The sequence below is a fragment of the Kogia breviceps genome, chromosome X (genome assembly GCF_026419965.1).
Source record: "Kogia breviceps isolate mKogBre1 chromosome X, mKogBre1 haplotype 1, whole genome shotgun sequence".
Classification (NCBI taxonomy): domain Eukaryota; kingdom Metazoa; phylum Chordata; class Mammalia; order Artiodactyla; family Physeteridae; genus Kogia; species Kogia breviceps.
In genome coordinates this window covers 67393334-67406272 of record NC_081330.1, presented here as the reverse complement: position 1 = coordinate 67406272, position 12939 = coordinate 67393334, and the positions used below count along the sequence as shown (strand labels likewise).

At 37.4% G+C, this 12939-nt stretch overlaps 1 protein-coding gene and 1 pseudogene across 22 annotated transcripts in view; one reads left to right on the top strand and one right to left on the bottom strand.

Annotated features, from left to right (window-relative positions):
* ATRX (ATRX chromatin remodeler) overlaps positions 1-12939 on the bottom strand; it is a 253199-nt gene that overhangs the window by 68784 nt on the left and 171476 nt on the right. The gene's annotated exons all lie outside the window — the stretch shown is intronic.
* LOC136793448 (large ribosomal subunit protein uL16-like) lies at positions 4708-11876 on the top strand (annotated as a pseudogene).

Sequence of the window (12939 nt, the reverse complement as noted above, 5' to 3'; positions counted from 1 at the left end):
ACACACACACACACACACAAGGAGAGAGAGAAAAAAGACAACCCTAGGAGAGAAAGAGCTCTACACTCTGAGAGAAAGACACAAGATGGGGGAGGTAAGGTAGAGGGGACCCTGGAAGAGGGAGGTAGAGACAGAGAATCAGAAAGACACACAAAGGCACATATAAACATACACATATGTACACAGAGGAAGAAAGACATGGGGGAGGGGCACCAAGTGAGACAGTAAGCAAGAGACAGACCCTGAGAAAGTGCAAGTATGAGAAACAGAATGTGGGGGCAGGAGGGCTCAGAAAGACAGAGACCCAAAGAGATGAAGCCCCTCAGGTCCTGAGACAGTATAACCCCCAAAGCACACCCCAAGAGACAGGGACCAGGAGAGAAAGACCTAGAGACCCAAAGAGAGAGGGAGAGAGGAAAAGAAGAAGGGAAGGGAGTCTGACTCACGTAGAGATCAAGGGAGAAAAGATCTTAGGGGCAGGAAATATTTCACTGTGCTACTAGAATTCTGGAAAGCTCAAACAAGGATTGATCCCAGCATCACCGTATCATGTTAAATCATTTTGCTCTTACTTTCCCTATGAACTTTGACTATGAAAGGTGTAAACAGATTGCCAACAGACACATGAAAGAATGCTCAACATCATTAATCATTAGAGAAATGCAAATCAAAACTACAATGCGATATCATCTCACACTGGTCAGAATGGCCATCATCAAAAAATCTACAAACAATAAATGCTGGAGAGGGTGTGGAGAAAATAGAACACTCTTGCACTGTTGGTGGGAATGTAAATTGATACAGCCACTATGGAGAACAGTTTGGACAGTCCTTAAAATACTAAAAATAGAACTACCATACAACCCAGCAATCCTACTACTGGGCATATACCCTGAGAAAACCATAATTCAAAAAGAGTCATGTACCAAAATGTCCATTGCAGCTCTATGTACAATAGTCAGGACATGGAAGCAACCTAAGTGCCCATCAACAGATGAATGGATAAAGATGTGGCACATATATACAATGGAATGTTACTCAGCCATAAAAAGGAACGAAACTGAGTTATTTGTAGTGAGGTGGATGGACCTAGAGACTGTCACATAGAGTGAAGTAAGTCAGAAAGAGAAAAACAAATACCGTATGCTAACACATATATATATGGAATCTAAAAAAAAATGGTCATGAAGAACCTAAGGGCAAGATGGGAATAAAGATGCAGACCTACTAGAGAATGGACTTGAGGGTACGGGGAGGGGGAAGGGTAAGCTGGGACACACTGAGAGAGTGCCATGGACATATATACACTACCAAATGTAAAATAGATAGCTAGTGGGAAGCATCCACATAGCACAGGGAGATCAGCTCTGTGCTTTGTGACCACCTAGAGGGGTGGGATAGGGTGGGTGAGAGGGAGAGAGATGCAAGAGGGAAGAGATATGGGGACATATGTATATGTATAACTGATTCACTTTGCTATAAAGCAGAAACTAACACACCATTGTAAAGCAATTATACTCCAATAAAGATGTTAAAAAAAAAGGTGTAAGAAGAGAGTAACACAAAATAATCTATGAAAGATATAAACAGTTCAGTTTAAAATAAGGAATGTACAAGTTTAACCTGTTTCTGTATCTTCTCTCAATTGCTTTTTAATGCAAAGTACTTTAAATTTTTATATATTTGTTATAAAATATTTTACATATTCAGAAAAGTATATAGAATATAAAGAACAGCAGTGTTCCCCTATCCCATCTTCATCAAATTTTAAAATGCGTGAAATCTACTTCTGATGCAACTGAAGCCTAATATGTGACCCTAACCAATACTGTTCTCTTCTTTCCCCCGTTCTTGCTCCGGACGCGCAGGCTCAGCGGCCATGGCTCACGGGCCCAGCCGCTCCACGGCATGTGGGATCTTCCCAGGCCCGGGCACGAACCCGCGTTCCCTGCATTAGCAGGTGGACTCTCAACCACTGTGCCACCAGGGAAGCCCTCCCCCCTTCTTTTTGAAAAGTAAATAAAACCCTAAACTTTATATTTATTATTTATGTTCATGTTTTTATATTTTCACTACATTTGTATCACTAAACTGAAATTATGTATCATGTTTTTAAACTATATGTAAATGGTACCATACTGTTTGTTTAATTTTACAACCTACTTTTTCACTGAATGGAGTTTTTCATTTTCCACTCGAAATGAGACTTATTCAATAATTCTAACTGCCATATAGTATTCTACTGCATGAATATACCATAATTTATTAGTTCTCCTGTTCATAGACATTTAGATTATTTCTCATTTTTGGCTACTGTGAAATAACTGCAATGAACACTCAGTGTTGTTGTATTTTTCTAGAATGTTGCCTACTTCATCTAAGTTTAAAATTTTCTGGTATAAAATTATGCTCATGATTCATAAAATATCACATTAAACATACCTACTTTATATTCTTATCAAATAGTTCTAATATCTGTGGTTCTTGACAATCTGATCACGCTGTTTGCTTTTTGTGTTAACTTTGTCAGGTTGACTGATAACTTATTTTGTTGCTAACTTTTCCTAATGTTGACTGCTTCTTTAGGTACTCTATAACTTTTTCTTGTCATTTCATTTTCAATGTAGCTGTAATATGAGAGAATCCTCGGTAGCCTGGGTTGACATCATACTATTCCACAGTGATTCTGCATCTGCTTCTGTCAGGTGCTCCAGGGGATCACCAACCTAGAATTACTTTTGAGGTTAGTATTTCAGCTTGAGATTTTTAGACTATGTAAACAATGTAAATTCAAACCATAAACCATGTGAGGGAAAGCCCATGATTTTGAATCCAAGAAAACTATTTTTGAAACCCCACAGCCCAGGGTGACACAGATAAGCTTCCTTGTCATCTCCCTGGATTGATGAGAAAATTTTTTTCTATCCTATTCTTCTATGAAGTATGTACCTATGTTAAACAGATTCAGCTTTAATCTGAGTTCTAAGAACTCTTCACCTTATAGAGGGCTCAAGGCCTTGAATCTTACCCCTGGGTACGTGAAAACCAAAGCTGCTACTCTCAAGACTAGCCTATCCCTAGAGCTTCCATAGCATACCTTCTTGAACTTACTGTTTATCAGTTCCTTGTTTTTTGTCTGGGTCCTGGTGATTTCCATTACTTTTACAGAGCTCATTATGCATTTGTATTTAATACACAATAAACTATTGCCTAAATGTACCACGTATTTCTAAGATTCCATGGCTTGCCTTGAATGTCTTATATTACATTCTCCCCCTCTTTTCTTGACCAACCTCCATGCATATTTTACTATCCTTCAAGAGTCAACAAAAATTACATCTTAGAACAGCCTTCTTAAGAGGGTGACCCTTGGCAGTTGTCTGGGAACTTGAATAGTAAACCGTTCCCTGTACTGATTTTAAACTTTCCCTGAGAAGAGGGGATTGCTGCGCCTCATCTAGGCACCTAGAAAGAAAACACCTGTTTTCGTTCTGGGAGTCTGGAATTTGATAAGAGTCAGGCAGAAAGTGCCTATTTCACCAGTCCCCAGTAAAAACCTTGGGTACTTAGTCTCTAATGAGCTCCTCTGGTAGACAACACTTCACATATGTAGCCATAACTTGTTGCTGCAGAAATTAGTACATCCTGTGTGACTCCACTGTGATAGGACTCTTGGAAGGTTATGCCTGGTTTCCTCTGGACTTTGACCGATATGTGCCTTTTCCTTTTCCTGATTTTGCTTTGTACCCTTCTGTTGTAATAAACCATAGTCCTGAATATGACTATATGCTGAGTCCTATGAATCACCAAACCGGGGGTAGCTTTGAGGAATCCTGACATATAGCTTATCAAGCATATGCTGACTAAAATTCCTTTCTACAATTAGTCAACTGGCAAATAATCAGTGCGTTTGGGAATTTTGCAGTTCCACAGACTGCACACAACTTCAGCAATGGTTACCCAATTTAATTAAGGTAATTTATATATGGTAAAAGTGTAAGCAATTATTTAAAAAAAAGCTGGCAGAAAGTTAGTACAAATGTGGCAGCTTATTAAATAAGAAGTCTAAAAGCTTAGCACAGGTGACAATTTCTGTGCAAATACAATAGATTCATTCTCATTGTAATCCTGTTGGATATAATCACAACAGAGTAATCTCTAAAAAAATAAAAAGTGACCCAGAAAAATATGGGCTACTCCAGTTCATAAATATCCTGAATAAATAATTAAAACCTACAAATAGATATTTCATGCTGAATATTCTTACTTCATCATCGACATGGATTAATCATTCCTTCTGTTATAACTCTGTATTGTGTATGCATACATGACAAGTAACAGTGAATTAATAAATCAAAGCCACTTCTAAATATCCACTCTGGATATCAAAAAATGCTTACAAGGCAAGGCGCAAAGGAAATACAAACAAATAGAAAGCAACACTTTTACCCCTAATTTCTTCAAGCAATCTAAATATATATTTAAACACCATATTTGCAGCAAGATACACTGTAGTTTTTTTTCTTATAATAACGAACTTTTTTTTTTGAACTTTATTTTATACCAGAATTCTACTACACAAGAATATTGGGAGGAGTCATTGGAAATGCAGATTATTGTTAAATGCAACTTAAAAAATACTCTCCCCATCCCGTTTAGGTAGCACAGATGTTTCTATGCTTACTAGACCCAGTGGTGCTATTGGAAATGCAACATATTTGCCAGTCTAGTGAAGAACATTCCCCACCAGACCAAGCACCTCTGAAGATCAGGCCCCTTTGCTTTTCCTTTGATTTCTGGTGTCAGCACATTGATATGCACCAGGTATTTTTGAATCAATAGAATGACTGAAAGAATTAGGCTATAAATTCATCTATCAATCAATTAATCAATCACCATCATCACTGTCTTCAAAATGTATCCCAAAGTAGAAGACCAGCAGAACCAAAGAATCAGAGATACTTCTTACCACCTCCTAAAACTGAATCTCTTTCCTGACTCCACCCCCTTTTCAGGCTACCACCTCACCCCTTATCTCTTACCTTTTTTAAAAACTGAAGTGCAGTTAATTTACTATGTTGTGTTAGTTTCAGATGTACAGTAAAGTGATTTAGTTATATATATATATATATATTCTTTTTCTGATTCTTTTCCCTTATAGGTTATTACAAAATATTGAGTATAGTTCCCTGTGCCATACAGTAGGTCCTTGTTGATCATCTGTTTTATATATAGTAGTGTATATGTTAATCCCAAACTAATTTATCCCTCCTCCCCTTTCCCCTTTGGTAACCATAAGTTTGTTTTCTGTCTGTGGGTCTATTTCTGTTTTGTATATAAGTTCATTTTTCTTTTTTGATCTTCCACATATAAATGACATCATATGGTATTTGTCTTTCTCTTTCTGACTTACTTCACTTAGTATGATAATCTCTAGGTCCATCCATACTGCTGCAAATGGCATTATTTCATTCTTTTTTTATGGCTGAGTAATATTTCACTGTATACATATGTATGTGTGTGTTTATGTATATACACACACACACATACACACACGCAAACACACACCACATCTTCTTTATCCATTCATTTGTTGATGGACATTTAGGTTCCTTTCATGTCTTGGTTATTGTAAATAGTGCTGCAATGAACACTGGGGTGCATGTATCTTTGTGAATTATGTTCTTCTCTGGATATATGCCTGGGACTGGGACTGCAGGATCATATGGTATCTCTATTTTTTAGTTTTTTAAGGAACCTCCATCACCTCACACCAGTCAGAATAGCCATAATCAAAAAGTCTACAAATAATAAATGCTGGAGAGGGTGTGGAGAAAAAGGAACTCTCTTACACTATTGGTGGGAATGTAAATTCATACAGCCACTTGGAGAACAGTATGGAGATTCCTTAAAAAACTACACTGTAGGGCTTCCCTGGTGGTGCAGTGGTTAAGAATCCACCTGCCAATTCAGGGGACACGAGTTCAAGCCCTGGTCTGGGAAGATCCCACATGTTGCAAAGCAACTAAGGCCGTGCACTATAACTACTAAACCTGCACTCTAGAGCCCACGAGCCACAACTACTGAGCCCGCGTACCACAACTACTGAAGCCCGCATGCCTAGAGCCTGTGCTCCGCAACAAGAGAAGCCACCGCAACAAGAGCCCCACTCACTGCAACTAGAGAAAGCCTGCGCGCAGCAATGAAGACCCAACGCAGCCAAAAATAAATAAATAAATTTTAAAAAACCTACACTGTAGTTTTAGAAATAAAGGTAGACTATCATTAAAATATTATATGTATAAATAGTAGTACTAGTAGAATGGTAAACTCCATAAGTATATTTTGCACATTGATATAACCCAAGCTTCTTGAGCTATCCCAGGCACATAGTAAGAACACAATAAACATTTGTTGAACGAATAAATATGGTATGTTAATGCTAATATTATGGTCCTACATCATATACCAAGATTCTATCACAAAAGATTATATCCATACAATAAATTATATACATTTTGTTTTTCAATTGCGTTACAATTAACATACAATATTATATTAATAGCTTCAGGTGCACCACATAGTGATTAGATGTTTTTATACAGTATGCAATGATAACCACAATAAGACCAGTTATCATCCATCACCATATTTTACAATATTACTGACTACATTCCCTATGTGCACATTAAATGCCTGTGACTTATTAATTTTATAGCTGGAATTTTGTACCACTTAACTCCCTTTACCTATTTCATCCATCCCCCCAAGATACACCCCCTTCTGCCAACCACCAGTTTGCTCTAGATATCGACGAGTCTGTTCCTATTTAGTTTTGTTTGTTCGTTAGTTTTGTTTTTTACATTCCACATATAAGTTAAATCATACAGTCTTTGTTTTTCTTGGTCTGACTTATTTTACTTACCATAATACCCTGCAGGTTGATACACATTGCCATAAAGGCAAGATTCATTCTTTCTTATAGCTGAGTAGTATTCCATTACACACACACACACACACACACACACACACACACCTTCTTTATCCATTCATCTACTGATGGACACTTACGTTGCTTCCATATCTTGGCTACTGTAAACAGTGCTGCAACGAACATGAGAGTACACATATATTTTCAAATTAGTGTGTTTGTATACTTCAGATAAATACCCAGAAGTGGAAATGCTGCATCATATGGCATATGGTAGTTCTACTTTTAATTTTTTGAGGAACCTCCATGGTTTTCATAATAGCTGCAACAATTTACATTCCCACCAATAGTGCACAACAGTACCCTTTTCTCCACATCTTCACCAACACTTGCTGTTTCTTGCTTTATTTTATTTTATTTTTTTTTTGTGGTACACAGGCCTCTCACTGTTGTGGCCTCTCCCATTGTGGAGCACAGGCTCCAGACGCACAGGCTCAGCGGCCATGGCTCACAGGCCCAGCCGCTCCGCGGCATGTGGGATCTTCCCGGACGGGGGCACAAACCCGTGTCCCCTGCATCGGCAGGCGGATTCTCAACCACTGCGCCACCAGGGAAGCCCTGTTTCTTGCTTTTTGATAACAGCCATTCTGACAGGTATGAGTTTGTATCTCACTGTGCTTTTGATTTGCATTCTGCTGATGATTAGTGATGTTGAAGGCCTTCCCATGTTCCTGTTGACCATCTGCATGTCTTCTTTGGAAAAATGTCTATTAAGGTTCTCTGCCCAGTTTTTAATTGGGTTGTTTTTTGATATTGAGTTGTATGAGTTATTTATATATTTTGGATATCAACCCCTTATAGGATATATCACATGCAAATATATTCTTCATTTAGTCCCATAAAACAAATGGGACTACTTTGATGTAGTCTCATTTGTTTAATTTTACTTTTGTTGCCCTTGCCTGAGGAAACAGATTAAAAAAAAATATTTCTAAGACCCATGTCAAAGAGCGTACTGCCTGTTTTCATCTAGGAATTTTAAAGTTTAAGGTCTTACATTTAAGTCTTTAATCCATTTTGAGTTTCTTTTTGTATATGGTGTAAGAAAGTGGTCCAGTTTCATTCTTTTGCATACAGCTGTCCAGTTTTCCCAACACTATTTTATTTCAAGAGACTGTCTTTTCCCCACTGTATGTTCCTTCCTTCTTTGTTGTAGATTAATTGAACATATGAGCTTCAGTTTATTTCTGAATTTGCTACTGTGTTCCATTTACCTATGTGTCCGTTTTTGTGCTAGTACTATACTGTTTTGACTACTACAGCTTTGTAGTATAATTTCAAGTCTGGAAGCATGTTATCTCCAGCTTTGTTCTTCTTTCTCAAGATTGCTTTGGCTATTCGGGATCTTTTCTGTTCCATACAAAGTTTAGCATTGTTTTCATTCAGTCAAAAATGCCACTGGTATTCTGACAGGAATTACATTGAATCTATAGATGACTTTTGGTAGTATCAACATTTTAATGATATTGACTCTCCAATACATAAGCACAAAGTATATTTCCATTATTTTTGTGTCATCTTCCATTTTGTTCCTCAATATCTCATAGTTTTCAGAGTATACGTCTTGTGCCTTGGTTAAATTTAAACCTAGATATTTTATTCTTTTTGATGCAATTGTAAATGGGAAAGTTTTCTTAATTTCTCTTTCTGCTAGTTCATTACTAGTGTACAGAAATGCAACAGGTTTCCGTATATTTTTTTATGCTGAAACTTTACTGAATTTATTAGTTCTAATAGTTTTTTTGTAGAGTCTTTGGGGTTTTCTACATATAGTATCATGTCACCTGCAAATAGTGACAGTTTTACTGCTTCCTTTCCAATCTGGATGCTTTTTCCCTTTTTCTTGCCTAATGGCTGGGGCCAGGACTTCCAATACTATATTGAAAAAAACTAGTGAGAGTCCATATCCTTGTCTTGTTCCTGATCTTAGAGGAAAAGCTTTCAGCTTTTCAACACTGAGTATATTACCTGTGGGTTTTTCATAAGTGGCTTTTACTATGATGAGATATGTTCTGTCTGTACCCACTCTGTTGAAAGTTTTCATCATAAATTGATGTTGAATTTTATCAAATGCTTTTCCTACATCTACTAAGATGATCATTTGATGTTTATCCTTTGTTTTATTAATGTGGTGTATCATATTGATTGATTTACAGATGTTAGACCATCCTCGTACCTCTGTGATAAATATCATTGATCATGGTGTATGACCCTTTTAATGCATTTTACCATTCAGTTTGCTAATATTTTGTTACAGATGTTTGCATCTGTGTTCATCAGGAACATTAGCCTGTAGACTATTGTTTTGGTGGTTGTCTTTGTCTCATTCTGGTATCAGGGTAACACTGGCCTCATAAAATGAGTTTGGAAGTGTTCATTCCTTTTCACTTTTTGGAATATTTTGAGAAGAATAGGTACTTACTCTTCTTTAAATGTTTGAGATAATTCACCTGTGAAACCATCTGGACCTGGACTTTTGTTTTTAAAATACAGATTCAATATCATTACTAGTAATAGATCTATTCAGATTTTCTATTTCTTCATGATTCAGTCTTGGAAAATTGTGCATTTCTAGGTATTTATCCATTTCTCCCAGGCTGTCTAATTTGTTGCCACACAATTGTTCATAGTAGTCTCTTATGATCCTTTGTATTTTGGTGGTGTTGGTTGTATCTTCTCCTCTTTCATTTCTGATTTTATTTATTTGGGCTCTCTCTCTTGATGAGTCTGGCTAAATATTTGATTTTGTTTATCTTTTCAAAGAAACAACACTTATTAGTTTCATTGAATTTTCCTTTTTTTTAAAAGACTCAACTTCAGTTATTTCCACTTTGATCTTCATTATTAGGTTCCTTTCACAAACTTTGGGCTTTGCCTGTCACTCTTCTTCTTGTTCCTTTAAATGTACCTTTACATGGTTTATTTGACATTTTTCTTATTTCTTCTAGTAGGCCTGTACCACTATGAACTTTCCTCTCAGAACTGCTTCTGCTGCATCCCATAGATTTTGTAATGGTGTGTTTCCATTTTCATTTGTCTCAAAGCATTTTTTCATTTCCTTTCGTTTCTTTGTTGATCTATTGCTTGTTTAGTAGCATGATTTTTAGCCTCCCCATATTATTGCTTTTTCCAGTTTTTTTCTTGTCCTTGATTTCTAGTTTCATACCACTGTGATCTGAAAAGATGCTTGATATGATTTCAATCTTTTAAAATTTATTAAGACTTGTTTTGTGACCTAACGTGTGATCTATCCTGGAGAATGTTCCATTTTGTGACCTAACGTGATCTATCCTGGAGAATGTTCCATGTGCACTTGAAAAGAAGATGTATTCTGCTGCTTTTGAATGAAAAGTTCTATATTTAGCTATTAAATGCATCCGCTCAAATACCAGATTTAAGGCCAGTGTTTCCTTACCGATTTACTGTCTAGATGATCTATCCATTGATGTAATTGGGGTATTAAAGTCCCCTATTATTACTGTATCACTGTCAATTTCTCCCTTTATTTCCACTGATACTTTATATATTTAGACACTCCTATGTTGGGTGCATGAATATTTACAAATGTTATATCCTCTTGTTTGGATTGACCCCATTAACACTATGGCATTCTCTTCCTTGTCTTTTGTTATAGTTTTTGTTTAAAAGTCTATTTTGTCTGACATGAGTATTGCTACCCCAGAATTCTTTACTTTTCAATTTGCATGGAATATCTTTTTCTATCCTCTCACTTTCAGTTTATGTGTGTCTTTAGACCTGAGGTGACTCTCCTACAGGCAGCATATAGATGGGTCATGCTTTTTTATCCATTCAGCTAACCTATGTCTTTTGATTGGAGCATTTAGTCTATTCACATTTAAAATAATTATTGGCAGGTATATACTTATTGCCATTTGTTTTACTTGTTTTCTGGTTGTATTTTTAGTTCTTCTCTGTTCCAGTCTTACTCTCTTTATTTCTTCCCTTATCATTTGATAGATTCCTTTAGTTTTATGTTTGGATCCCTTTCTCTTTATTTTTTGTGTATCCATTGTATGTCTTTTCGATTTGTGGTTATCATGAGGTGTGTGTATGTATGTATGTGTATATACATCAACCTGTATATATACCCAATTATTTTAAGCTGACAGTCACTTTAAGTTTGAAGGCATTCTAAAAGCACTATGTTTTGCTCTTTCCCTTCAGCATGCCTCTGAAAATCTTGTTGTCACCATGGGCTGCTGCCCCACCTGGTATTACTAGTATTGTAAGAACAATCTGTACCCAGAGTCTTGCTTCTGCCAAGGTGACCCTGATGCCAAGATCCACATCTTTGACTTGGGGTAGAAGAAGGCAAAAGTTCCCACTCTGTGGCTACATGGTGTCAAATGAGTATGAGCAGTTCTCCACTGGAGGCTGCCCATATTTGTGCCAACAAGTACACCGTGAAAAGCTGTGGCAAAGATGGTTTTCACATCCAAACGCATCTCCACTCCTTCTACATCATCCACATCAACAAGACTTTGTCCTGTGCTGAGGCTGACAAGCTCTGGGTAGGTATGTAGGGTGCCTCTGGAAAGCCCCAGGGCACAGTGGCCACAGTACACACTTGTTAAGTCATCATGTCCATCCCCACCAAGCTGAAGAACAAGGATCATGTGGTTGAGGCCCTAAACAGGGCCAAGTTCAAGTTCCCTGGCCACCAGAAGATTCACATGTCCAAGAGTGGGGATTTACTAAGTTTAAAGTCAATGAATTTGAACATGTGGTGGCAGAAAAGTGACTTATCCCAGTTGGCTGTGGGGTTAAATACATCCTTAATCACGGCCCCTTGGACAAATGGCAGGCCCTGCACTCACAAGAGCCTTGGTGTTGTTGTCCATTCCTTGCTCATGCCCACCAATAAATCCTACTTTCCTGTCAATCAATCAAAAAAAAAGCACTCCATTTTTACTCGGCTGTCACGTTTTATTTTTTGTCATTATATTTTATTCTTCTTATTTTGTGTATCCCTTAACTACTTACTTTAGTTATAGCTGATTTTTTTTTACTACTTGTCTTTAAACCTTCATACTAGCTTTTTTTTCATACTAGCTTTTTAAAGTGACTGATTCAATTCCTTTACTATATATTCTCCTTCACCAGTGATTTTTTTTCCTTTCATGTATTTTCTTATTTTCAGTTGTGATCTTTTCTTTTCCCCTTAAAGAAAACCCTTTAATATTTCTTGTAAGGCCAGTTTTTTTTTTTTTTTTTTTTTTTACCCCCTTTGGTACGCGGGCCTCTCACTGTTGTGGCCTCCTGTTGCAGAGCACAGGCTCCGGATGCACAGGCTCAGTGGCCATGGCTCATGGGCCCAGCCGCTCCGCGGCATGTGGGATCTTCCCAGACCAGGGCACGAACGCGCGTCCCCTGCATCGGCAGGCAGACTCTCAACCACTGCACCACCAGGGAAGCCCATAAGGCCAGTTTATTGGTGATGAACTCCTTCCGTTTTTGCTTGTCTGAAAAACTCCTTATCTCCCCTTCAAGTCTAAATGATAACCTTGCCAGGTACAGTGTTCTTGACTGTAAGTTTTTATCCTCCCAGCACTTTAAATACATCATGGCACTCCTCCTATCTGGCCCACAAAGTTTCTACTTTAAAAATCAGCTGATAGGCTTATGTGGTTTCCCTTGTATATGATTAGCTGTTTTTCTCTTGCTGTCTTTCTCTTGCTGTCTTTAAAATTCTTTTATTCTTAAACTTCTGCCATTTTAATTATGATGTATCTTGGTATGGGTCTCTTTGGGTTCATCTTGTTTAGGATATCTATGCTTCCTGTACATGGGTGTCTGTTTCCTTCCCTAGGTATGATGTTTTCCGCCATTATTTCTTCAAATAAGTTTTCTGTCCCTTTCCCTCTTCTCCTTCTGGGACCCCTACAATATAAATATTAGTATGGTTGATGTTTCACAGAGGTCCCTTA